The 26,564-nt window shown below is 39.2% G+C and overlaps 1 protein-coding gene across 11 annotated transcripts in view; it reads left to right on the top strand.

Moving 5' to 3' along the window:
* SNCAIP (synuclein alpha interacting protein) overlaps window positions 1–26,564 on the top strand; it is a 163,234-nt gene that overhangs the window by 34,176 nt on the left and 102,494 nt on the right. The window contains exon 2 of one of the 11 annotated variants that reach the window (XM_069591689.1): window positions 17,258–17,325. The exons of 9 other annotated variants lie outside the window; for them this stretch is intronic. The gene's annotated coding sequence lies outside the window, so the exon portion shown is untranslated. Of the gene's footprint in view, window positions 1–5,882; window positions 6,197–17,257; window positions 17,326–26,564 lie in introns of those variants that run through there. One more of the 11 variants, XM_069591685.1, reaches the window with a different exon arrangement.

The following is a 26,564-nucleotide window of genomic DNA, read 5'->3' as shown; positions in this document are numbered from 1 at the left end:
CCTTAAGTAAGAAAATAGACTGTCTTTTTCCTTCCTTTCCTCCTAACCTTGTGATTACACTTGCTTGGAGGAGATCCCATGGCAGATGGCATCTGAGAGTAGCTCTAACAAATATGTTCATTATAAACATTGTATGGCCTTCGTATCAACCAGGTTTTCTAATGACACAATAAAAACAGAACATTTTAACACTGAAACCTACTTAGGTACTTAGCTGTCAAACTAAATGGACTGTAGCCCGTGAGGCTCCTCTGTCCACGGGATTTCCCAGGCAAGAATGTGAGAGTGGGTTGCCTTGCCCTCCTCTAGGGAATCTTCCCGACCAAGGGATCAAACCCACATCTCTTAGGTTTCCTGCATTGGTAGGTGAGTTCTTTACCGCTCGCGCCACCTGCGAAGCCCTGCCAAACTAAATCAGCCAAGTATTATTTTCTGCTAGCCTCTTATGTGGATACCTCAGTGTCTACTTCTGGAGTTTAACCCTTGCCAGTCAAGTAGTTTTTTCATGTTCCCCCTTCATCTCACTATCCTCCTAGCAATCACTACAGTTTAAAGTCTTTTTATTCAAGCCGAAACTTACCATTATATTAGGTACACTTTTTAAATTCAATAATTTTTACTGGAGACTGTTGAAATTCGTGCAGGTTTTAATTACTGAGTATTTGAAAGAACAGATAAATTTTATATGTAAACAGTTACTCAAACTGAAATAGTGAAACATTAGTAACTATATCTTTATTTTTGCTTTAATGAATCACTGAAACTGTTTTGTAAGTAAGCTCTGCATAGATACTCTTTAAAATGATATTCTTTGAAAATGGTTTTGGTTTTCTCTTAGGTGTAGGTATTGAATATTTCGGAGAGGCCAAGCATGCTTCACCATATATGGCAAAGCCTTTCCTCCTTGGTTCTCCTGACATTTGGGGTCAGATCATTCATTGTTGTGGGGGTTCTCTGTGTGCACTGGGGGATATCGAGCTGTATCTTTGGCCTCTACCAATTACATGTGATTATGTAACCTCCTCTCAGATGTGACAGAAATGTCTAGACATTGCCCCATGTCCTTTGTGGCAAAATCATGCCAGACTGAGAGCCGTTGCTCTGTGGTTCTCCAGCTGAGAAGTCTTAGAGAGGGATCAAAATATCAGCTCTGGTGATGACCAAGCTACAGAAGATAAGGTGGCTAAGGTCTAAGGCCAGGATAGGTTTCTTTTGCTTTTCTTTTCAGACACCTTTACCCAAGTGTCATCTTACCAGGCCTTCTCTAGCCACTGCTAAAGACGCATAACCGTATGACTCTCAGCCTCACTTGCTCTATCTTCCTTGCACCTATCTCAGCCTGTAGTTATATATTGCTTGTTGTTTTTTTCCCCTGTCAAAATGTAAGCTATATTACCTTCAAGGCTCATTTCAGAAAATTTTAAATTGCTTTAAAAAAATATTTTCTTTAAGTTACATGAATGCAGGAAATTTGTGATTTATTTAGGAAGTGCAGTACACAGACCTATACCTGACACCTAATTTGTAACCCATGAGAAATTGTCGACTGAGTCAGTCAATTATTTAGAGACACTTTCTATAAAAAAAATAGAGTGAGGATATTAAAGATCACTAATATAGCTGAAAATAAATTGAGAGAATTATTAATGGAAAAGAAGCACAGCTTCAAGTATAATAAAATCTACCTAATGATTTTATAATTAATTGTTTCATAATTGAGATTTAGGTTTTTCCTTCATTTGATGGAATTAGTTGTACTAGAGTCCATTTTTCATGTCAACCAACAATGGCTTCAGATGAGAGAAGGCCTTGAGCTGTAAGGAAATGAGGAGAGAAAGTCCAGATGATGCATGAAGTCAGAAGACAGTTGGAAAGTACCAACATTTCTTATACAAGCAACCGTGGAAGAAGGTGTCAATAAGCAAAAGCCTGTCATTAGACGGTTTCACTGGAAGGTACGGAAGAACAAATACAGCATTCCTTAAAATGCTTGTTAAGTAACAATTAAAGTTTGGAATTTAAAGGAAATAATTTATTTATTGAGTTTAAAATTCTTATTCTGTATTTAGAATCTTTTCTTGCTTTATGCTTACTTTTTCAGCTCCCTATTTTTAACCAATTGCAAATGTTTATAAGTACCATACACTCAGTCTTTTGAATTGAAGTAGTTGCCTTTAGTAGAAAATTTGAATTTCATCATAAAGATAGAACACAAAATCCTTGGCTTAAATATAAGGCTCAGAAATGAATGGGATAAAATGATGTCAGCTTAGCAAATGGTAAATATACACATTCCACAAAATGTGCTTTTGTCTTGAATAATTATGGACATGTGTACCAGGCATTGTGAAGATTGCAGCCCCTTCAGGCTGTATACTGAATACCACTTGAAATTTTATATGACAGGAATAGCCAACCTGGTCATAGGCAGACACCAGAATTCACTAGCATTATCAACAAAAGGTCTGTGGCAATTGATCTTTCAAAAAAAATGTTAATATCAGATTTATTGTTGTTGGTTGATTAGGGTGCTCTCATGAGTTTCCTAATTATAGTACCTATTTAATTCTTTCAAAGTACCTATTGTTTCTTACTTTTAAACGTAGGATCAATATAATTAATGAAAATACTGGATTTTTTTTTTCTCATACATGCTTCTTGAGATATATGTAAAGTCCTGAAGAGGCCAAGGCAGCTCTAGGTCCGTGGGTTGGGCCCTGTTTATCATGGCCTGGTAACAGAAGTGGAAGAGCCAAGGGAACAGTGTGTCCTATTCCTCTCGTTTGTTGCGGTTTGGAGGGGTGTTGGTTCACCTGGTCTTATGTAGTATGTTGGTGGTATGTCCTTGCCTGAGACCTTTCTCCGAGGCTCTCTGTCCAGTGTTATTGCCATCCTCCATCTGTGGCATAACACGGTCATATCTTAGCCCTCATAGATTATAGCATAGCTCAACATCTGGAGCCAGAGGTTTTGGTATGGTTTTATAATGGAAATAGGATGAGTGGAGGTGACAGGAAACAAAGAGGAAATAGAGTAGCCTTTCATTCCCTGAAATTCTGTCTGATAGTAGAACATTTTGGGAGTGTGCGTGTGTGCCTGCTCAGTAGCTTCAGTCGTGTCCGGCTCTGGGAACCCATGAACTATAGCCCCTCTGGCAGCTCTGTCCACGGGATTTTCCAGGGTAGAGTGCTGGAGTGGGTTGCCATGCCCTCCTCCAGGGGATCTTCCTGACCCAGGGATTGAACCCACGTTTCCTGTAGCTCCTGCATTGCAGGTGGATTCTTTACCAGCAAACCACTGGGAAAGCCCCATTTTAGGAATTTATTCACTCAATGGACATATTAAGTTTCTATTACATGCAAAACATCCTGATGTGTGATGTAGGGGATACAGAAATGAGTATGAATTTTTTTTCCTGCCCCCCAGGAAAGCATGCCTTCTAACGATTTCCTTCCTTGAGGTGATCCACTACAACCCATACCTACAGGTCTTTCTGGAAGTGTTAGAGATTCAGGAAAATCATGCTCTTGTGACTTTTGCACATCCAACAGGATGGCTTACACGTATCGTTTGGTAGCATTTTTGTACTTCTTTAGAATTCATCCTTGCAAGGACTTTTTTAAAACTTAAAAATGTATTTCATTTATCCCATGATTTGCTCTGTGTGGTTTTATATTTTCTAAGTACATTAGCATCACTAGAACATGTTAAAAGTAGAATTCCAGTGTTAAAGATGAGGGGATAGAGTTTGTCTCAAATAGCTGATGATGTTTCCAGAGTCAAAATAAAACTTCCTCTTTTCTCTTCATTCAAGTAGAAGGCAGTTTGACCAATAAACTCACCGTCTCTCTCCTGCAAAACATGGATTCATGGACTAATAGAGTTATAAAGCTCTAAAATTATTAGAGATTATTTCAGAGACAGCGAAATTAGTAGACACTGAAGTACATGTCTTCCTGCTAGTCACTGAGTAATAGGAATTTCACATTCTTATTTGCTTATCTGATGATTTCCTGGGGTTTAGGTGAATGAAAGTAGAGTTGATAAATGATCTATTTGATCTATTTTTGGCATGTCCAGTGCATAAGCATAAAGCTGAGACATAAATCTGTTAGTAGCCACAAAAAAGTAATAATGTTGACTGCTGAGATATGTTATGAACTGTGGGGTTGTTAAGAGACACTAATGACATGGATATAATTATGGATTCAATGAAAGCAGTTGTCAGTGGATTTTGTAGGGTTTCTTTTAAAATCACATTAACAAGATTACCGAATAATTAGAACACAGTTTGAGGCAAGCTTTGAAGGAATGATTCCCAGATGTGAGTGAGCTAATTTTTATCATTAGATTAAACTCAGTGTTTTAATGCAGCTGGAGTGAAAACATATACTTCAGTAGGACTTACAGGAAGCCAGAGTTGCTTGACTTTCTTCATTTTACTCACAAATTATTTGAAAAGATAGACTGAATTCTTTGTTATCCATAATATATTACAGCTTTCTGGAAGGTCTGTGTGAGCAGTGCTTTTCAAAGCTTGCTGGGATAAAGTGGTCATCACAGCATCTTTACCGCAAAGAACATCTGCTCACCAGCTCTGCCTTCTTTGGTTGTAGGAGTACTTTAGGGGATGATTTCTTTTTTGTGTCTTGACAGACTTCTGTGCTCGAGGCCAGGGTGCAGAGATAACAATTATGTGTGTGTGTGTGTTTGTGTGTGTGTGTCTGTGTGTGTGTGTGCACACAAGTGTAGAGTATGCTAAAATCATAAGCCTAACCATATAAGAATATGTTGTTTCTCCGTGTATCCTGAAAGTTCTTGGTTCTTTCACATATGTGCAGATAGTCTCAATTTGAAAAAAAAAAATACTGATTTTCATTTGTCTCCCTTCTGATTATGCTCTCAATTTCTAGAGATGTTTTACATTTTTAACTAAAATAACACATTCATCCTGGTGCCTTGGAATGATGAGCATCGTATTCAAGCAGTTCTGTTTGTGTCTTACTTGTAGAATATTGTGAAAAGAAATATCTAATGCTTTTTCATCTAAACTAGAACTGTGAAGTTTTTGTGGAAGAAAAAGGTTGAGTTTGGCAAACATTCATCCTGATTTTTCCTCTCATGCCATTGCTTGTTAAAAACATAAAAATAAGTGCTTCCCTTCCTATTTCTCTTTTTCTCAGTGTTTGAATATTGAACATAACCAAGCATATTATGAGCAAAGCAAACTATTTGTATTTTGCTTTTACCTCTTAAATTAATTTTCAATATGTAAAAAATACCACAAATATTGATTATATTTATATTTTTCTTAAATTTCTGGGATCCTCCCATTATTTCAGATTCGGAGGGACGTATATCTTTCATTCAAAATATATTAACAGTTGATATACAAATGGGAAAATCTTAATTTTCCGAGCATTTTATATGTTCCTTAAATAAATGTGGGACATAGAAACAATATAAAGTTTATTCTCTCATATTTGTTAAGACATCTTTGCTCCTTAAAGGGAAAAAAAGATATGTGAACCTGGCTTTCAATTTCTGGAGCATTATGGTCTAGAGAATTACTGTTATTCATTACCTTGATGTTCTTAAATAATGTTCTGATAAAAAGAGCCTTCATTGTCTAAGCCCCCACAGTTTGGTTACAAGCTGAACTATCATAAGAGGAAAATACTTACTGATAAAGTGACTGGTTATAAAAGTAGCCTTCTAAAATCTCAGTAAGCTGATGTTTTTACTAACCAGTTTGGGGCTGATTATAAGATGCTTACAACAATGTAACACAAAAAGAATGCAGTGCTAAAAATATGGTACACATGCAATCCATATAACAAATTGATTGCAAGAATTCATTAATTCTGGGACTTCCCTGCTAGCTCAGTGATAAAGAATCCACCTGCCAGTGCAGAAGACACGGGTTCAATCCCTTACCTGGTAAGATCCCACAGGCCTCAGAGCAACTAAGCCTGTGCACCACAACTACTGAGCCTGCGCTCTAGAGCTGGGAAGCCACGGCACCTGAGCCCACGTGCCCTAACTGCTGAAGCCCCAGCGCCCTGGAGCCCCTGCTCTGCAACAAGAAAAGCCACTGCAATGAGAAGCCCAAGCACCACCGCTGGAGGGTAGCCCTGCTCGCCGCAACTGGAGAGAAGCCCATGCAGCAGAGATCACCCAGCAGAGTCAAAAATAAGTAAGAAATAAAATTACGTATACATAAAGAGTTTATTAATTCAAAACAAGTGATGTTGGAAAACTGCCTGCATCACATATAAATCCACTGATAAATGAGGATCCAGCAGAGGGAGACCAATGAACAATTAAAAATGAGAGGACAAAAATGGATGAAGACATAAGTAGATGCTTCATATGAAAATTACCTTGATGACATTTTTGAGGAGCCTTTGAAATAATAGCTCTAGTTTAGGCTGAACTGTAGTGTAATTGTGTCAGGAAAGAAAAATTATGTCTACTTGCTTAAATCTTTACTCCAGTTCATTGCTGCAGTTATAGCTTAAAATTTTCCTTATGATATAATTTTAATGAATTTATTTACGATAATAACCCAACGTTATGCTTTTCACTATTTCAGTGAAAAGGTGGCTTAGCCTTTTCCTATTACCAATTTTTCTCTGATAATGAAAGCCTCATGATAAAGCCACCTGAACTATTCATCACCAGACGGACTCTGAATTATCCATCACCAGTAATTATGAATAGAATGTGCCTCAGTTTTTTCCTTCATTAAAAGCCCAAGTATTTATTTGTTTCATCTCAAGATACTTATTTAGCACAGTAATTCTCAACTCTTGTCAGGCTTTAAAATGACTTGCTCCCAGGCTCCACTCCAAGAACAGCTAAATCAGAATCCGAGGGTTGGAGCTTGAGAAAAACTGTTTTTTTCATTGTTTGTTTTTAAGACTTCCTATGAGGTTCTAGTGAGTACCACTGATAGTACATCAAAAGGTATTAACTGCCAATGATTCACTTTGCAGAATCAGAAAAATGAATATGGCTGTTTTCTTTCTACTAGAACTGTTTTAATGTATTAAAAAAGTTCTTAAGTCTTCCCTTCAGTTCAGTCGCTCAGTCGTGTCCAACTCTTTGCGACCCCATGAATCGCAGCACGCCAGGCCTCCCTGTCCATCACCAACTCCCAGAGTTCACTCAGACTCACGTCCATCGAGTCAGTGATGCCATCCAGCCATCTCATCCTTGGTCGTCCCCTTCTCCTCCTGCCCCCAATCCCTCCCAGCATCAAAGTCTTTTCCAATGAGTCAACTCTTCACATGAGGTGACCAAAGTACTGGAGTTTCAGCTTCAGCATCATTCCTTCCAAAGAAATCCCAGGGCTGATCTCCTTCAGAATGGACTGATTGGATCTCCTTGCAGTCCAAGGGACTCTCAAGAGGCTTCTCCAACACCACAGTTCAAAAGCATCAATTCTTCGGTGCTCAGCTTTCTTCACAGTCCAACTCTTACATCCATACATGACCACAGGAAAAACCATAGCCTTGACTAGATGGACCTTAGTCAGCAAAGTAATGTCTCTGCTTTTGAATATGCTATCTAGGTTGGTCATAACTTTTCTTCCAAGGAATAAGCGTCTTTTAATTTCATGGCTGCAGTCACCATCTGTAGTGATTTTGGAGCCCCCAAAAATAAAGTCTGACACTGTTTCCACTGTTTTGAAAAAGTAATGGTAACCTGTTAGGTCTTTATTGACAAGAAAGAGAGGATTCTTAACCATAATAACTCACTTCAGCATTTTGAACTATATATTTCTTTAATTTTTTTTCTGGTGTTAATTACTCCAAACACTCTCTTCCAACAACACAAAAGAAGACTCTACACATGGACTTCACCAGATGGTCAACACCGAAATCAGACTGATTATATTCTTTGCAGCCAAAGATGGAGAAGCTCTATATAGTCAACAAAAACAAGACTGGGAGCTGACTGTGGCTCAGATCATGAACTCCTTATTGCCAAATTCAGACTTAAATTGAAGAAAGTAGGGAAAACCACCAAACCATTCAGGTATGACCTAAATCAAATCCCTTATGATTATACAGTGGAAGTGAGAAACAGATTTAAGGGACTAGATCTGATTGACAGAGTGCCTGATAAACTATGGACGGAGGTTCGTGACATTGTACAGGAGACAGGGATCAGGACCATCCCCATGGAAAAGAAATGCAAAAAAGCAAAATGGCTGTCTGAGGAGGCCTTACAAATAGCTGTGAAAAGAAGAGAAGTGAAAAGCAAAGGAGAAAAGAAAGATATAAGCATCTGAATGCAGTGTTCCAAAGAATAGCAAGGAGAGATAAGAAAGCCTTCCTCAGCAATCAATGCAAAGAAATAGAGGAAAACAACAGAATGGGAAAGACTAGAGAGCTCTTCAAGAAAATTAGAGATACCAAGGGAACATTTCATGCAAAGATGGGCTCAGTAAAGGACAGAAAGGGTATGGGCCTAACAGAAGCAGAAGATATTAAGAAGAGGTGGCAAGAATACATAGAAGAACTGTACGAAAAAGATCTTCACAACCCAGATAATCACGATGGTGTGATCACTCACCTAGAGCCAGACATCCTGGAATGTGAAGTCAAGTGGGCCTTAGAAAGCATCACTATGAACAAAGCTAGTGGAGGTGATGGAATTCCAGTTGAGCTATTTCAAATCCTGAAAGATGATGCTGTGAAAGTGCTTCACTCAATATGCCAGCAAATTTGGAGAACTCAGCAGTGGCCACAGGACTGAAAAAGGTCAGTTTTCATTCCAATCCCAAAGAAAGGCAGTGCTAAAGAATGCTTTCCTGAAGGGAAAGGCTACCACACAATTGCATTCACCTCACACACTAGTAAAGTGATGCTCAAAATTCTCCAAGCCAGGCTTCAGCAATACATGAACCGTGAACTTCCAGATATTCAAGCTGGTTTTAGAAAAGGCAGAGGAACCAGAGATCAAATTGCCAACATCCGCTGGATCATGGGAAAAGCAAGAGAGTTCCAGAAAAACATCTATTTCTGTTTTATTGACTATACCAAAGCCTTTGACTGTGTGGATCACAATAAACTGTGGAAAATTCTGAGAGAGATGGGAATGCCAGACCACCTGACCTGCCTCTTGAGAAACCTATATGCAGGTCAGGAATCAACAGTTAGAACTGGACATGGAACAACAGACTGGTTCCAAATAGGAAAAGGAGTACATCAAGGCTGTATATTGTCACCCTGCTTATTTAACTAATATGCAGAGTACATCATGAGAAACTCTAGGCTGGAAGAAGCACAAGCTGGAATCAAGATTGCTGGGAAAAATATCAATAACCTCAGATATGCAGATGACACCACCCTTATGGCAGAAAGTGAAGAGGAACAAAAAGCCTCTTGATGAAAGTGAAAGAGGAAAGTGAAAAAGTTGGCCTAAAACTCAACATTCAGAAAACGAAGATCATGGCATCTGGTCCCATCACTTCATGGGAAATAGATGGGGAAACAGTGGAAACAGTGTCAGACTTTATTTTTCTGGGCTCCAAAATCACTGCATATGGTGACTGTAGCCATGAAATTAAAAGATGCTTACTCCTTGGAAGGAAAATTATGACCAACCTAGATAGCATATTGAAAAGCAGAGACATTACTTAGCCAACAAAGGTCTGCATAGTCAAGGCTGGTTTTTCCAGTGGTCATATATGGATGTGAGTGTTGGACTGTGAAGAAAGCTGAGCACCGAAGAATTGATGCTTTTGAACTGTGGTGTTGGAGAAGACTCTTGAGAGTCCCTTGGACTACAAGGATATCCAACCAGTCCATCCCAAAGCAGATCTGTTCTGGGTGTTCATTGGGAGGACTGATGCTGAAGCTGAAACTCCAATACTTTGGCCACCTCACGAAAAGAGTTGACTCTTTGGAAAAGACCCTGATGCTGGGAGGGATTGGGGGCGGGAAGAGAAGGGGACGATGGAGGATGAGATGGCTGGATGGCATCACCGACTCGATGGACGTGAGTTTGAGTGAGCTCCGGCAATTGGTGATGGACAGGGAGGCCTGGCGTGCTGCGATTCATGGGGTCGCAAAGAGTCAGACACGACTGAGCAACTGAACTGACTGAATTACTCTCTTTAAAGAAAACATTACAGTGCTACTTGTGTTCCTGAGAGGTTGAGGATCTGGGAGACGGCCTTTTCAGACTTGTCACACTTCACTTCCTTTATTCTTTTCTGCATCCTACTGTAGACACATAAGTGTACCCTGCAGGAGTACTGGGTCGGGAAGATCCTCTGGAGAAGGGATAGGCTACCAATTCTAGTATTCTTGGGCTTCCCTGTGGCTCAGCTGGTAAAGAATTTGCCGGCAATGCGGGAGACCTGGGTTCGATCCCTGGGTTGGGAAGATCCCCTGGAGAAGGAAAAGGCTACCCACTCTAGTATTCTTGCCTGGAGAATTCCATGGACTGTAGAGTCCATGGGGTTGCAAAGAGTTGAATACAACTGAGCGACTTTCACTTTCACTTATTTTGTAAATCTACGGTGGTGCCCCATTGAGCTGAAATACTTCTGATGGAACTGCCTTGCCTGTTACCATCCTGTTTGTCTGTCTCCCTGTCTTGCCACTTCCCATCCTCTCCAGCCTGTAGACCACCTCTGAACTTCCACACCTTTCTGCTCCCCCATCAGCTGAATGGTCTTTAGAAAGAGCCACTAAATTGTATTTCTCCCTATGTGAATAGTACAGTTTTGTCATATTCGATACACACTTAGTAAGTTCTTAAGTTAGGAAATTATGGAAAAGGATCTAATGGCAGGGAGAATCTCAATTTTTCATTCAGCTGTAATAAAAGTTTATTCTGTACAGATTTATTTCAAGAATTGCATCTTCCTGATCATGGCACATTTCTACATTTGGAATAAGTTAAGCACAGCAGTATCTGAATTCAGGAGTCCATCTCACCTGAACGACTTGTAAATGCATAAATAGGTTTGCTGATTTTTATGTTTTAGTAGAAAGAAATATGACAAATAATTTTGTAAGTTCCCATTAAAAATAGACTTCTTCTTTTATCTTAATTCAGATATTTCTCAGAATTAGTTTCAGCTTATATAATTTTTAATTGGGATGACATGATTTTTAACATTATTGTTTTATTTCAGTACACTCTAAATAGGTATTACAGTTGAGATTTCTGCATTTCTTTTGTGCATAAAAAATAATGCCTCACAAGATGTTTACAGTTAAAAGAGTTTTGCTTGAATCATTTTTCATTACTAGAAAAGCCTCAGAAATCACCTTTCTATACTTTAGCTCAGACGGACTCACAGCTCATCCCTGACCAGCTTTAATTGCAAATGTTTGGGGGCAAAAACTATGTTATTTTAGTTTTTTTGTGCTTATGTGTGCAACAAAGCCCAGGGATCATGGGAAGTGTATGATGGGGTGGTCACAAGATGGATGTCCAAACCAGAGGCAGGGTGCTTCCTGGCAAAGCCGAACAAAAAGGTGGGTCCCTGATGAGAAGGTGAGATGAAAAGAAGGTAGATGAGATAAAGGTGTTCACAAGAGATTGGGGTGGCACTGAGGGATTTCTTGAGGCTTAACTGAAGCCGGAACACTGAAGACCATGTAATAACATTTAGTATTTATCCTTGCTAGTAGTGTTGAGTGCTGTTTACTTTCTTTAATCCTGAAGATCTTTGCTAGAAACATTAACTCTGTATCTAGGGCATCAGTTACTATAACCCAGATCTTATTTTACCTCTAACATTTTCTGTTGATTCAGCAGATAAACTTCGGTGTTCTTTTGGATATGAAAGTGTTATCCTTTTTCATGCTTTTTTTTTTTTACCGGAAGTTTTGTGGTGTCTTCTCTTCTCATTTTACATCTTTCCCCCCATTAATAGATGTGCTTTTTGACTCCAGAGGAAAATTAAGAATGTGGACTGATTAAAGACATTATTTCGTCTGTAGTGGTTATGTGCTTGGCATAGTTAGTAAATAGTTTTGTTTTGTATTTGATGTCATTAGGACCTAAACAGGCCTGGACAAAGGGTACTAATCAGCAGCATGCAACATCTCTGTGTTTGGACCCAGCCCTCTAACTGGGATGTTTGTATTGACCTCATTGAGGAAGGCTGGCTGCTTAGCAAATTTGGCCAAGTCTGTCCCAAACTAGAAGAGTTTGTATACAATATGTGGGCTTTAAAGCAGAAAACCAGATGATGCCCTTCCTCAAAAGAAAGGATTTGTCAGTAATGATGACCTGTTGTTTCCCCAAAAGCAAGATACTGTGATCTCACCCACTGTTATCCTCTAGGAGGCAGGCATGTCTGATTCATCTAATGGCTGTATTGGAAGCAATCAGGCTTATGACAGATGAGCAAAGTGAAGTCTTGAAAATCTTGGATGTTCAGCATTTGTTTATGATGTTTTCACAAATGTATTAAGTTGGTACATGTGGTAATTTCTGTGAAAGTCATTAATTACTTTTATGCCTCTGCGCCTCTTACTGGATTTTATCCATTGCCTCCCAGAACAATGAGTTTCTTGTATAACCAATTCTACCTTGTCACTGAAGATTACACCGCTGCTTGCATTAAAGGCTCAGGGGTCTTTGCAAAATTTCCAGGAATTTTTTTAAAACTATTTTTTTGTTTACTAAGATGTCTTTTAAAAAAATCCATAGAAAAGATAGCTTTCTTTTAAATTATTGGAGTTTCCATTGGACCCTCATTAATAGGGTTAAAGTCCAAGTTTCTGTTATCTTCTCTGATTACCGAGCTTTCTTCTTCTCTTACTGAAGGACAATTGTAAATATGGAATTATAGTGGGGTTTCTTTGGATTTGCCAGATTTTGTGGTATCATAAACATTAGAAACATTTCTTCATGGTTCTATATAAGGATTAGAAAATAGTTCCTCACTACAGAAAAGGCTCTTGGAGGTTTTTAAAAAATGTTTTTTAACCTTTTTAAAACTTCATATAGCTTTTATATTTCTTGATTTGATATTAATGCATTGCATATTAATATAAAGGCCATATGCTTTAATTTTGGGCTAAGAGTTGACCTCACAGACCTCCTGAGTCCTATTCTAATGAAGGACCAAACTTGGAAAGTAAATATTATTTGCCCTGGCTTCTATTACCTGAGTCTGAAAACAAGGAATGAGAATTGTTAACATTTTAAAAAGTGTGCTCAATTTGATGGCCTGTTTCTTTGGTTTACTAATTAGCACTCTTATGTACAAAATCAAAGATTTTTATTTATTTTATTTTTGTTTTCTTAGATAGCAAAGCTTTTTAAGGAAGTGCTTTATTTTGACCTTACTAAGCTTCCCTGGTGGCTCAGAGGTTAAAGCGTCTGCCTCCAATGCGGGAGACCCGGGTTCAATCCCTGGGTCAGGAAGATCCCCTGGAGAAGGAAATGGCAATCCACCCCAGTATTCTTGCCTGGAGAATCCCATGGATGGAGAAGCCTAGTTGGTTACAGTCCATGGGGTCGCAAAGAGTCGGACACAGCTGAGCGACTTCACCTTCACCTTCATATCTTTGATTATTTAAGAAAATAAGGCAAAAATTTCTCACTTATGAAAGAACTAAGTTTCTTTTCAGTTTTTTTGTGTCATTTCTGCTTATTTTTCAATGTTTTCTTGTTACCAGATATTGCTTGAAAGTCATCTCTGATCCTAGCTCAATGAAGTGTCTACTTTTCTCTGAAAACTTTGGAATTTTGCTTTCCCAAATTCAGAACCTAAATGCAGAAAAGTAAAATAATAAATCACCAGGATATCTTTTACACCTCAAACAATTTTTGAGATTTCACAGATACTGAAAACACAGAGATTTATACTTTCATCTTATTAAAAAAAAGTGCTAGAAACAGTTTTGCTTGAAATGTTACTATTGTAAAAGTTTATAGGAAGAGTTGTCTAATAAAAATAGACTCTCAGCCTTCCCTATGATACAACTGTATAAATTGTTATTAATATAAATATTAGTATAAATATTTCAGAAATTGCTTTATGGGAAGTTCCTGGATACTTGTCAGTTCTCCCACTTTCATAATATTTTCAACAGCCTTTATTTGTGGAGCAATTTTTAATTCACAGCAAAGTTGAGAAGAAGATACAGAGATTTCCTGTAAACCTCCTGCCCCTATCCCTACTTGCACAGCCTCCCCCATTATCAACATTCCTCACCAGAGTGGTACATTTGTTAAAACTGATGACCCTGTATTTGCAGAGTATTATCACCCAGAATTCATAGTTTACCTTAGGGTTTGCTCTCAGTGTTCTACAGCTGACAGATCTGTACAAGTGTATAATGGCCTGTACCTGCCTTTCCAGTATCATACAGAGTAGTTTGACTGCCCTTTAAGTCCTCTGTGTTCTGCCTGTCCCTCCAGTCCTCCAGAACTTTTTCTCGCTCACTGTGAACCTTGTAAAGAGAGTCAGTCTTTTTATTCCTCACAGTTACAAGCCAAGAAAAAAATCGTTGAGAGCAAATGACAACATAAAACAACTTTGGGTTCCTTGAAAAGAAGACATGAGTCCATTTTTAAACAAATATTTCATTTTATTGTCTTCATGCATTTGAGTTGCAGGCTACTACCTTGCTTTACAGATAAATATGTAGTTAACCAGAGTTGATATGCCATGGCTTTAAATGAACAGTTAATACAACTGTGGACTCTGGAAAGTTTGTCTAGAACAGGTCTGGAATCAACCAGTTTCCAGTTACTTATCACCAGTGGATGCAGAACCCCATCAACATGGGAAATCCTTTAATGCACCTTTAGACTAAGATGATATTGCCTAGGCTGTATCTGCTATGCTTCTGTTTATTACCAAGATCAATTATATTGCCTTGGCTGTTTTCAAAAGTATTTTTCTTGTGTATTGCTTTAGTAGTTAGCATCAGTAGAATTAGAGCTGGAAGGAATGAATAATTATACACACTATTATGGATGAATATTCCAAACAACAACGTGTTGAACAGAAGAAACCAAGTACAAGAGTATATACTTTGTGATTCCATTTATGTAAAGTTAGCAAGGCCAACCAGTCTGTTGTGTTAGAACTCAGGATAGTTGTCAATTAGGATAGGGGAGGGGCAGTGACTGAGACGAGACAAGAGGGAGATGGACTCAGTCTGTGAAAATTCATTAAGCTGTACAATTATGATTTGTGTATTTTTTAACCAAAACCTTGAAATCATTATAGCAGTTATAAGATAACAGAGGGGAAGAAACAGCTGCTGAGTTAAAGCAGGAATAGGAGGAGGGCCCAAGATGGGGATGGGGTGAGGCTGAGCCAGTGTGAAAACCACTGGTGTAACCCAAGCACCATGTTTTGGAGCAAAGAAGAGAAGGGTTCCCCTAGAGACAAATTACGCAGCTAATTGATGACAGCATTTATTAACATATTTAATAATGCATGCATATTGAGCATGTACTGTGTGCTAGCTATGAGGCAGGGTGCCTGTATATAGCTGAAAACCAGAGTGACCATGCCAGATCCTGCCCTTTTGGAGTTTCTTTATTTTTTTATTTTTTCAAAACAACTCATGATGGTCTTTATTTATTTATTTTACATTTTTATTGGAGTATAGTTGCTTTACAACATTGTTTTAGTTTCTGCTTTACAGAAAAGTGAATCAGCTGTATATATACATAAATCTCCCCTCTGTTTTGGATTTCCTTTCCATTTAGGTCACCACAGAGCATTGAGTAGAGTTCCCTGTTCTGCATAGTATGTTCTCATTAGTTATCTGTTTCATATATATTTTATACATAATGGGCTTCCCTTGTGGCTCAGCTGGTAAAGAATCTGCCTGCAATGTGGAAGACCTGGGTTCGATCCCTGGGTTGGGAAGATACCCTGGAGAAGGGAAAGGCTACCCACTCTAGTATTCTGGCCTGGAGAATTTCAAGGACTGTATAGTTCATGGGGTTGCAAAGAGTCAGACACGACTGAGAGACTTTTACTCACTCACTTTTATACATAATAATGTATATATGTCAACCCCAATCTCCCAATCCATCCCATCCACACTTCTTTCCCCCTTGGTATTCATAGGTTTGTTTTCTATGTTTTCTATGTCTATTTCTGCTTTGTAAATAAGATCGTCTATACCATTTTTTTTTCAGATTCCACATGTAGACATTAACATACAATATTTGTTTTTCTCTTTCTGACTTAGAAGTCAGGTTTTCTAGCTGACTCATTTACATGACCCGCCCTACCTAGTAGACATTTGAGTTTAGACTTCTTTGGTTCACATTCATCTTCCTATTTCAGAAAGCTGGGCATTTCATTTTGTTAAGGCACAAGCTAGAATTTCCTTTTTTTTTTTCCTACTTGTTGCATGTTTTGTTGTGTTCAAGGAAGAATGTTCTGAGAATTGTGTTTAGTTTAATATTCTTTGCAAGAGACCCTGGTCTTCCAGAGAGGCTGTGATAGGGAGCAGAGAGAATTCTTGCTGCATCCTCCTCTTGGCCCATAGACTTGAGTCCCCATCATGTCTGTGTGGGTAAACTCATTCACAGCACTTGGCTCCCAGGCTTGTCATTTGATCAGGCTCTCATCTGCATGTCAATGAGGCTTAAAGCCCATGGAAAGAATTAACTGGTCTTGGATGTTTATGCAGCTTTTCAGCAAAGGCAATTGAAAGCAAAGTTGCCCTGACTGAGTTGATTGTCTTGGAGCAAATATATAGTGAAGTAATCATGTTAATATTATGTGACTAGGGTTATATGATATTTTCAATGATCAGCCTAGTAGGAGTTTAAACATGAGCAAAAACACAAACTAATCAAAAACAGTAAATGAAACATCCCTTTTAAAGCAGATCAACTGGTCTTTTATTTATTTTTATACTCTCTTTTCAGAGTAAAGCATAGGACAAACTCAGGTTTCTTTGGAGTTTATGAACCATGTTTTCTATTTTCTATTGCATTTTAAAACCAACAATATTAATTTCCAGTTGTATTTCTTTTCTGTTAAGGCTAATTAAAGAAAACATGTTTGTTTTTCTAGGCACACTCCCAAATTTGCAAGTGCCAGGATACAAATTCTGGTTTTATGTTCCAAAGGAATGTTTAGGCTTTGAGATCATACTACTCTTTAGTAGAATAAAAGTTAGTGTGTGAGGGGGGGTACATGCATTCTTTGTTCAAGAGTTTAACCTCATACCATAGACGTTTCTAGAGTGGCAAGCAAATTCCATGCAAAGACTTTTCTGTTCCTTCTCCACAGGTTATATAAACACACAACAAATTCAACTCAGATTTAAAATCGTGTTTCAGAGGCCATAAATTTATTAGGTAAGACCCCTCAAAATTTGTACATTCTCTTTTGTGTTAATGTTTCTCATCTGTAGGATGGCCTCCCCTAAAAAAAAAATCTCAAGAAAGCTTGATTTTCAAGTTCTTTCAAACTGAGAGGTAGCCATGTAAGATCCTTCATGATTTTCCTTCTGAGTAAAGCTGAAGCAACTTTGTGCCAATACATAATGGTATAGAGCAGTGGTCCCCAACCTTTTTGGCACCAGGGACCAGTTTTGTGGAAGACAGTTTTCCCATGGACCGAAGGCCAGGGATGGGGTGAGGGGAGGTGGTTCAAATGCATTACATTTATTATGCACTTTATTTCTATTATAATTACATCAGCTTCACCTCAGATCATCAAGCATTAGATCCTGGACATTGGAGACTCCCTGGTATAGAGTGAAGCCCAATTCTATAAAGTGATTAGGTTATAAATTTGGTGCGTGAGGCAGAAAATATGTCTAGTCACAATAACCCCTGAATGCCTGTTAAATTGCCCTTAAAATCCAGCTTCCCATAAGCCCAGTGCTGTCAGTTTTTCCTCCAACATTGGAAACAGTGCTTTGTCTTTGCACATCAGATGATGTAGGGCCACATTATGGGGAAAGTAACACTAGATCCTGCCTGACATGGTAGGATTCCCACAGCATGAAATGGAACCAAATAAATGGTTGGAACAGCTAATTTCCTATCTTGAGTCTCATGTTCATTTTCAGGCCCAGACTCGTTGAGGAGAATGGTGAGTAGAATTTCTCATGGTATGTCAATTGCCTTCCTTTCTTCCTCCCTCTCACTATAGAGCTGAATTTAAGTTAATGCCTATATACAATGATAACACTATATGTGTGAGGCCCCTCTAGGGCTTTTTCTGTGCATAACACACCAACAGACATGTCAGGGAAAATATGTTATCAATTCCAAGGTTAAACACTTGAAAACAATACAGTAACGAGAGGTTGAAGTGGTCTGAACCCCAACCCTCCTACTGGATAGCATATGATTATGGTTTAGAATAACTGGTTCTAAAGGTGGGTGGCATTTATGCATGTATAAATATATGTAGATTGTGTTTAATACTGTGCCAAAATGTATTTTGGCAACAATAGATGTTGCAAGAGTTGGCTTCCTTTTTAAAAGGTCATTACACAGTTTATATGTCTGAAGTTCTTTCTGACTGGATTGAAATAATTGGGCACATTTTACTTACAATTTTATTCACACACACACACACACACACACACACAGGCTTCCTGACATGTTGATAAGGGCTTTTATGGTTTGACTGCTTCTGGAAGTTTGAGCACCATTTATTTCTCATGCTGTCCGACAGTTCAAATGGCACTCCATCCCCAGCGGCTGGTATGATACTGGGATTAGCTCTACAGTTCCCTTTCAAATCAACCTCCTTGATTTCTTGCTTTCTTTTCTCTCACACACATGCACTCTCACCACCAATCATGCATCAGTCACCAAGGCTGGTTGGCCCACCCTCTGAGCAGGCTAGAGTCTGGCACTGGTGTGGTCCTAGCCAAGGCACTGCAGCATCAGGCCTGACTCTGGGTTCCCTCCTGAGTGTTGTTTCTACTCTTCCATTCTTGCAGTTTAGTCTCTAATCAGCTGTTGGTCTGATCTCATTAAATATAAATCAGCTCATGATACTCTCTCTGGTTGGAACCATTCACTGGCTTCCCTCCACCATCAGAGTAAACTTCAAACTCCTGGCCATAAAGCCATGAAACCCCCACCCCTCCACCTGCTTCTCAAACTTGGTCTCCTCAAGCTTGCTCGCACCTATTCTCCTCCACAGTGGCCTTCCCGCTCTTTCCTCCTGTTGCATTCCCTCTCACTGGAGATCTTTTGCACTTGCACTTCCCTCTACTTGGAATCCCCTTCCCCTACATTTTGTGTGCCTTGATGTCTTTTGTTAAGAAAAAGCCCTTTCTTGATCCACCATAATTTAAAAAGTCCAACCCTCTCTCCCTAGTCATCCTCAGCCTGCCTTTTTTCTTTGTTGCTGTTACCCAAACCTGAAAACGCTTCATATACTTGTTTGTTTATTGTCTGATTAATCCACTGGAATTGTGCTGTCCAGTATGGTAGCCATTAGTCACAAGTGGTTATTTAAATTTAAACATAACAGATTAAGATGAAATAAAGTCTAAACCTGAGTTCTTCAGTTGCCATGGCCACCTTACAGGTGCTCAGTGGGCACTAGCTGCTGATGGCTGCCTCGTCAGACAGTGCACATTTAGCGCATTCCCTTTATCTGTATGTATGCACAATGACTGTGTGGATCACAATAAACTGGAAAATTCTGAGAGAGATGGGAATACCAGACCACCTGACCTGCCTCTTGAGAAATCTGTATGCAGGTCAGGAAGCAGCAGTTAGAACTGGACATGGAACAACAGGCTGGTTCCAAATAGGAAAAGGAGTACGTCAAGGCTGTATATTGTCACCCTGCTTATTTAACTTCTGTGCAGAGTACATCATGAGAAACGCTGGGCTGGAAGAAACACAAGCTGGAATCAAGATTGCCAGGAGAAATATCAGTAACCTCAGATATGCAGATGACACCACCCTTATGGCAGAAAGTGAAAAAGCCTCTTGATGAAAGTGAAAGAGGAGAGTGAAAAAGTTGGTCTAAAGCTCAACATTTAGAAAAGGAAGATCATGGCATCCGGTCCCATCACTTCATGGGAAATAGATGGGGAAACAGTGTCAGACTTTATTTTTGGGGGCTCCCAAATCACTGCAGATGGTGATTGCAGCCATGAAATTAAAAGACGCTTACTCCTTGGAAGAAAAGTTATGACCAACCTAGATAGCATATTCAAAAGCAGAGACATTACTTTGCTGACTAAGGTCCGTCTAGTCAAGGCTACAGTTTTTCCTGTGGTCATGTATGGATGTGAGAGTTGGACTGTGAAGAAGGCAGAGCACCGAAGAATTGATGCGTTTGACCTGTGGTGTTGGAGAAGACTCTTGAGAGTCCCTTGGACTGCAAGGAGATCCAACCAGTCCATTCTGAAAGAGATCAGCCCTGGGATTTGTTTGGAAGGACTGATGCTAAAGCTGAAACTCCAGTACTTTGGCCACCTCATGTGAAGAGTTGACTCATTGGAAAAGACTGTGATGCTGGGAGGGATTGGGGGCAGGAGGAGAAGGGTACGACAGAGGATGAGATGGCTGGATGGCATCACGGACTCGATGGACGTGAGTATGAGTGAAGTCCAGGAGTTGGTGATGGACAGGGAGGCCTGGCGTGCTGCGATTCATGGGGTTGCAAAGAGTCGGACACGACTGAGCAACTGAACTGAATTGAACTGATACACAATGAAATACTACTCAACCATAAAAAAGGAATAAAATAATGCCATTTGCAGCAACCTAGAGATTATCATACTAAGTGAAGTAAGCCAGACAGAAGAAAACAAATATCATATGATATCACCTATATGTGATATCTAAGAAAATGATACAAAATCACTTATTTATGAAAGCGGCTCAGACATAGAAAACAAGCTTTTGGTTCCCAAAGGAAGTGGACAGGGGAGGGATAAATTAGGAGTTTGAGATTAACAGATATATAGTACTGTATATAAAATAGATAAACAAAAGGACCTACTGTATAACACCGGGAACTATATTTTAACAAATGAATTTTCTTAGGGCAGTGAGCCTGTCTTGCTTATTCACTGCTGAATGCTCAGTGGCTGTGTCTGACACATGATGCTCGATAAGTGTGTGGCAGGAAGGAAGAAGAGAAGAAGGGAGAGGGAAGGAGGAAGGGAGGTAGGGAAGGAGAGAGGGAGGAAAGGAGAAGGAGGGAAAGAAGAGCCTTGTATCTTTCAGGAAGAGATATCTTTATCACTTTAGTGTTTGTCTCCAGTCCTTTTGTACCCCAAAACAGGCTTAAATTTCAGGCTTACAAAATTTCTTTTTTATATATAAGGGAAGCCTTATATGCAATGGAATCCCTTCGAATTCCCCTGTGTTTGCCACCTTTTGTCTCTTCTTAGAGTCTCACTTTGTGGTCTCGAGCCTACAAAGAGAGACATTATCAGACTTCCAGGAAGAAAGCACATTTTTCCCAGTCTCTGTCTAATACAATAAATCATTTTCCTTTCCTTATCTCTAGGATGTATGCACAATGTTTTTTTCTCTAAGGCTATAGTTCTCAAAAGTTAGAAATATGGAATGCATGTACCTGCAGGTTATTTGTGTAACTTTTCTGAACTTACCTTGTGGAAACCATACTTCTGAGAGGTGTCTTGGCAATGTAAGAACTCTATATCACACCGATTGGTGAGATGTTTAGCATAAGGATTGTAGCTGAGTGTTGATTAAAAGCAGCACTTTCCTCCTGGCTTGCTTCAGAGCTAAGACCCTTATAAATTGTTGCTATGAACTTTTGAACTCAGAGAAACTTCTGGATATATGTAATAAGACGTAAGGTGATCCAGAGCTAAGAATTTGTGTCTTCCTTGTAACAAATTACATCTATTAAAAATAAGTCCGATTCTTTGCTTTTTAAGATTTTCCTCTAACTTAATGCTTTAAAAATTATCTGAAACCTTTAAATACACTTTATAAAGTGTTTTTTTAGTTTTTAATATACAATTGTCTAGATAGGAAATGATTCCATATAGTTGATATAAAAATAAGAATGGTTTCAAAAGCAGTACTTTGTCCTTTTGGTTTTAAGACAGAGAAATCTATCATTTAAACCCAGAATAATTTACTAAACTACGCTCTGAAGCCTAGATTCTAGCTGGATTTGAATTATCAAAATAATGTCACAGCATTTAAATTTCTGAGTAGTTTCACATTGAATATTCTTTTGCCCCTAGTGACAACATAAGATGTTTAAATCTTGAACAGAACAAATACACTTTGCGGATTCTCTATGCCTTTCTTCACAAAGCTTACTGAATCAGTGAAGACCTTTATTTAATAAGATTTTATGAGAGAATTATAATAGCTATTAGAGGAAAGTCATATTAATTTTATTTTTTTTGGAAAAAGGTAGAGCAGAATATGTCTTTAAAAGCCAAGTGCTCATCAGCCCATGAATCTGTAGTTTTAGAGATAAAGAGCTGGGTCTCTAGCATGTGTTGCTGTTATTTGTAGCTACACGTAATGGTGCCTTCGGCTTCTTAAGTGGAGGATCTGTGCTCCAGGGATTCTTGGTTAAGGAACATGCTGCATCTTGGAGAACCTGCTGGATTTTAAGCACCTCTTTATGCAGTCAGAGTTGATTTTTTTGTACTTGTGGCCAGGCTCTTTCATGCAGAAGTGGGAAAACATTGTTCCAGGGAGCACCTGTAAACACTTTCCCACCATGCTTTTTTAATTTTAACGTTTGATGTCGAATTGCTTTTGGCTGCTTGAGACCTAAATATTTAGTAACATAGCCAACCTTCCCCTTCAAAAGAGTATGAAATGGGGATGGTTATAACTACTTTGCAGGGTGGTTGTAAGTTTTACAAGTTAGGCATGTAAACTGCCTGGCATGTGGAAGCTGCTCAAAAACAGTACTGTCTCTTTAGCTTCATGAAATTTGTTAGCTGGAACTCTACTTGAAGAAGAGAAATGGCTTTTTGGATCCCTTTCACTTAGCACTCAAGTTTTATTTTGTAATGTCTCCAAATATTCTCATGAAAAAAAAAGTGTGATTATGTGTACCAGAGGCCCTTATGATCTGAGAATAATCAGGAGAGGAATAAAAGCCCGCTTAAAAAGTGAAGTCACTTAAAACTTGAACATGTTTTCATAGTAAATAGTAAAACACACACAAAAAATTCACATCATTCGAATCTCTCTTGAAAAATTAAATAGGAATTATGGAAATAAGTCCACCTATGCCTCAGTCTGTATTTAATGAGACCTAGGTTAGATCATTAGAATGAATTGCCTGTTAATTCTTTCAACAAAATTATACATTACATGACATCCTTTATTTTGTGTTTGTCTTTGTAGTACATAATGATGATCATTTTTGCAAACAAACAAAAAAAAAGGTCCTTGTGCTTCATCAAGTTATCCAAAGCCTTATCTTTACCTTTTGTCATCAAATCGTTCTCTTGTGAAAGGTCTGTTACACCATCATCCTTGTTGATGTGTTTCTGGAATTATTAACCCCTCCAACGTTTTCCAGTGATCTGATGTGTGTTTTAAGCAGTTACTCAACACAATTTCAGACTTCATGGATCCTGATCTTTTGCAAGCTTTGCAATTTTGCTCCCAGTCCACTTGCGTTGTATTTGTGCTGCATTGAAGGAGGGTTGGAAACATCCCACAGCCCGCGTGGGACTGGTTTCCACAGATGTTGATTAATGCATACAGAGAGATGCTGCTTGTAAGCAGAGTGGGATGCTGAGGGCAGAGTGGCTAAAGCAGCCCATTCATGAATATTTTCATGTTATGATGACTTTTCTGTCCCTCTGTAACCTGGAAACTGTGGGAAGTTGGATAAGCAGGCCTCCCTGAGCGGAGTTACTGTCATCCCTTGATGAAGAGCTCTCTCACTGACTGACCTTATGGGCCTCCGCGTGATTTTGTTCAGCATGTTTGCTCATGCTCTCCCCTGGGTTTTCCAGATCAGCTTTTCCATCAGTATCATTTGATCTTCTACTACCACATAATCAGTTTCAAATGACAGACCAGACATAGAAGAAGAGAGAAAGATCTTTCATGTTTCCTCAGCCCTATGTCAGCACAGTCAACTTCTAACCTTCTATAAGACTGGCTGTTAATGATTTTGAAAGGATGACCCTTGTAATTTTTTAGCACTGGAGGATGGATACAGTTTGGAAACAATGGAAAATGGAGGGTAACATATGAATGTTTTCAATTCCAGCTGCAGAATCTTGATTTTTTAATCATCACTGACCTTGATACATTGAGTGGTTTTTTTTGTTATCACTGGGGATATTGTAGTAGATCTGTAGTGAAAATAATAATAAAAGCAATAACAACTAATATCTGTCGAGCACTGTTCGGAGGACTTTGCCTCTATGATCTTATTAACTCTTTACAAAACCCTCAGAGTAACCATATGATCCAGCAATCTCACTTCTGGGAATATATCTGGATAAAACTCTAATGTGAAAGATAAATGCACCCCAGTGTTCAGAGAAGCATTGTTTACAATAGCCAAGACATGTAAGTAACCTAAATATCCATGAATAGATCAGTGGATAAAGAAGATGTGGTATATATATATATATATATATATATATGACTATTACTCAGCCACAAAAAGAATGAAATAATGCCATTTGCAGCAACATGGATAGACCTAGAGATTGTCATACTAAGATAAGTAAGTCAGGCAGACTTTAAATGATACAAATAAACTCATTTATAAACCAGAAGTAGACTCACAGATTTCAAAAACAAACTTACAGATACCAAAGGGAAAAGGGGAAAGGATAAATGAGGAATTTAGGATTAACATATACACACTACTATATACAGGTTCCCTGGTGGCTCAGATGGTAAAGCATCTGCCTACACTGCGGGAGACCCAGATTTGATCCCTGGGTCGGGAAGATCCTTTGAAGAAGGAAACAGCAACCCACTCCAGTACTCTCGCCTGGAAAATCCCATGGACAGAGGAGCGTGGTAGGCTACCGTCCATGGTGTTACAAAGAGTTGGACTACTATATACAAAACAGATAAACAACAAGGACTTACTGTATAGCATTCAGTTCAGTTCAGTCGCTCAGTCGTGTCCGACTCTTTGCGACACCATGAATCGCAGCACGCCAGGCCTCCCTGTCCATCACCAACTCCTGGACTTCACTCATACTCACTTCCGTCGAGTCCGTGATGCCATCCAGCCATCTCATCCTCTGTCGTCCCCTTCTCCTCCTGCCCCCAATCCCTCCCAGCATCACAGTCTTTTCCAATGAGTCAACTCTTCACATGAGGTGGCCAAAGTACTGGAGTTTCAGCTTTAGCATCAGTCCTTCCAAACAAATCCCAGGGCTGATCTCTTTCAGAATGGACTGGTTGGATCTCCTTGCAGTCCAAGGGACTCTCAAGAGTCTTCTCCAACACCACAGGTCAAAAGCATCAATTCTTCGGCGCTCAGCTTTCTTCACAGTCCAACTCTCACATCCATACATGACCACTGGAAAAACCATAGCCTTGACTAGACGGACCTTAGTCGGCGAAGTAATGTCTCTGCTTTTGAATATGCTATCTAGGTTGGTCATAACTTTTCTTCCAAGGAATAAGCGTCTTTTAATTTCATGGCTGCAATCACCATCTGCAGTGATTTTGGAGCCCAAAAAAATCAAAGTCTGACACTGTTTCCACTGTTTCCCAATCTATTTCCCATGAAGTGATGGGACCAGATACCATGATCTTCATTTTATGAATGTTGAGCTTTAAGCCAACTTTTTCACTCTCCTCTTTCACTTTGATCAAGAGGCTTTTTAGTTCCTCTTCACTTTCTGCCATAAGGGTGGTGTCATCTGCATATCTGAGGTTATTGATATTTCTCCTGGCAGTCTTGATTCCAGCTTGTGTTTCTTCCAGTCCAGCGTTTCTCATGATGTACTCTGCATAGAAGTTAAATAAGCAGGGTGACACTATATAGCCTTGACGTACTCCTTTTCCTATTTGGAACCAGTCTGTTGTTCCATGTCCAGTTCTAACCTGCTGCTTCCTGACCTGCATACAGATTTCTCAAGAGGCAGGTTAGGTGGTCTGGTATTCCCATCTCTTTCAGAATTTTCCACAGTTTCTTGTGATCCACACAGTCAAAGGCTTTGGCATAGTCAATAAAGCAGAAATAGATGTTTTTCTGGAACTCTCTTCCTTTTTCCATGATCCAGCGGATGTTGGCAATTTGATCTCTGATTTTCAAGCTGGTTTTAGAAAAGGCAGAGGAACTGTATAGCATAGGGAACTATATTCAATATCTTGTAATGACCTATAATGGAAAAGAATCTGAAAAAAGTGTATATATTCAGATACTTATATATGTATATATAACTGAATCACTTTGCTATATGTGGGCTAGGTGTGCGTTAGTCACTCAGTCATGTCTGATTCTTTGCAACCCTATGGACTAGGCCCCTCTGTCCATGGGATTCTCAAGGCCAGAATACTGGAGTGGGTTGCCATTTCCTTCTCCAGGGGATCTTCCTGACCCAGGGATCGAACCTGGGTATCCTGCATTGCAGGCAGATTCTTTACCATCTGAGCCACCAGGGAGGCCC

This window comes from Ovis canadensis, chromosome 5 (genome assembly GCF_042477335.2).
Source record: "Ovis canadensis isolate MfBH-ARS-UI-01 breed Bighorn chromosome 5, ARS-UI_OviCan_v2, whole genome shotgun sequence".
In the NCBI taxonomy this organism is placed as follows: Eukaryota; Metazoa; Chordata; class Mammalia; order Artiodactyla; family Bovidae; genus Ovis; species Ovis canadensis.
The sequence above is the reverse complement of the archived record's forward strand: the minus strand, read 5'-3'. Positions and strand labels throughout refer to the sequence as shown.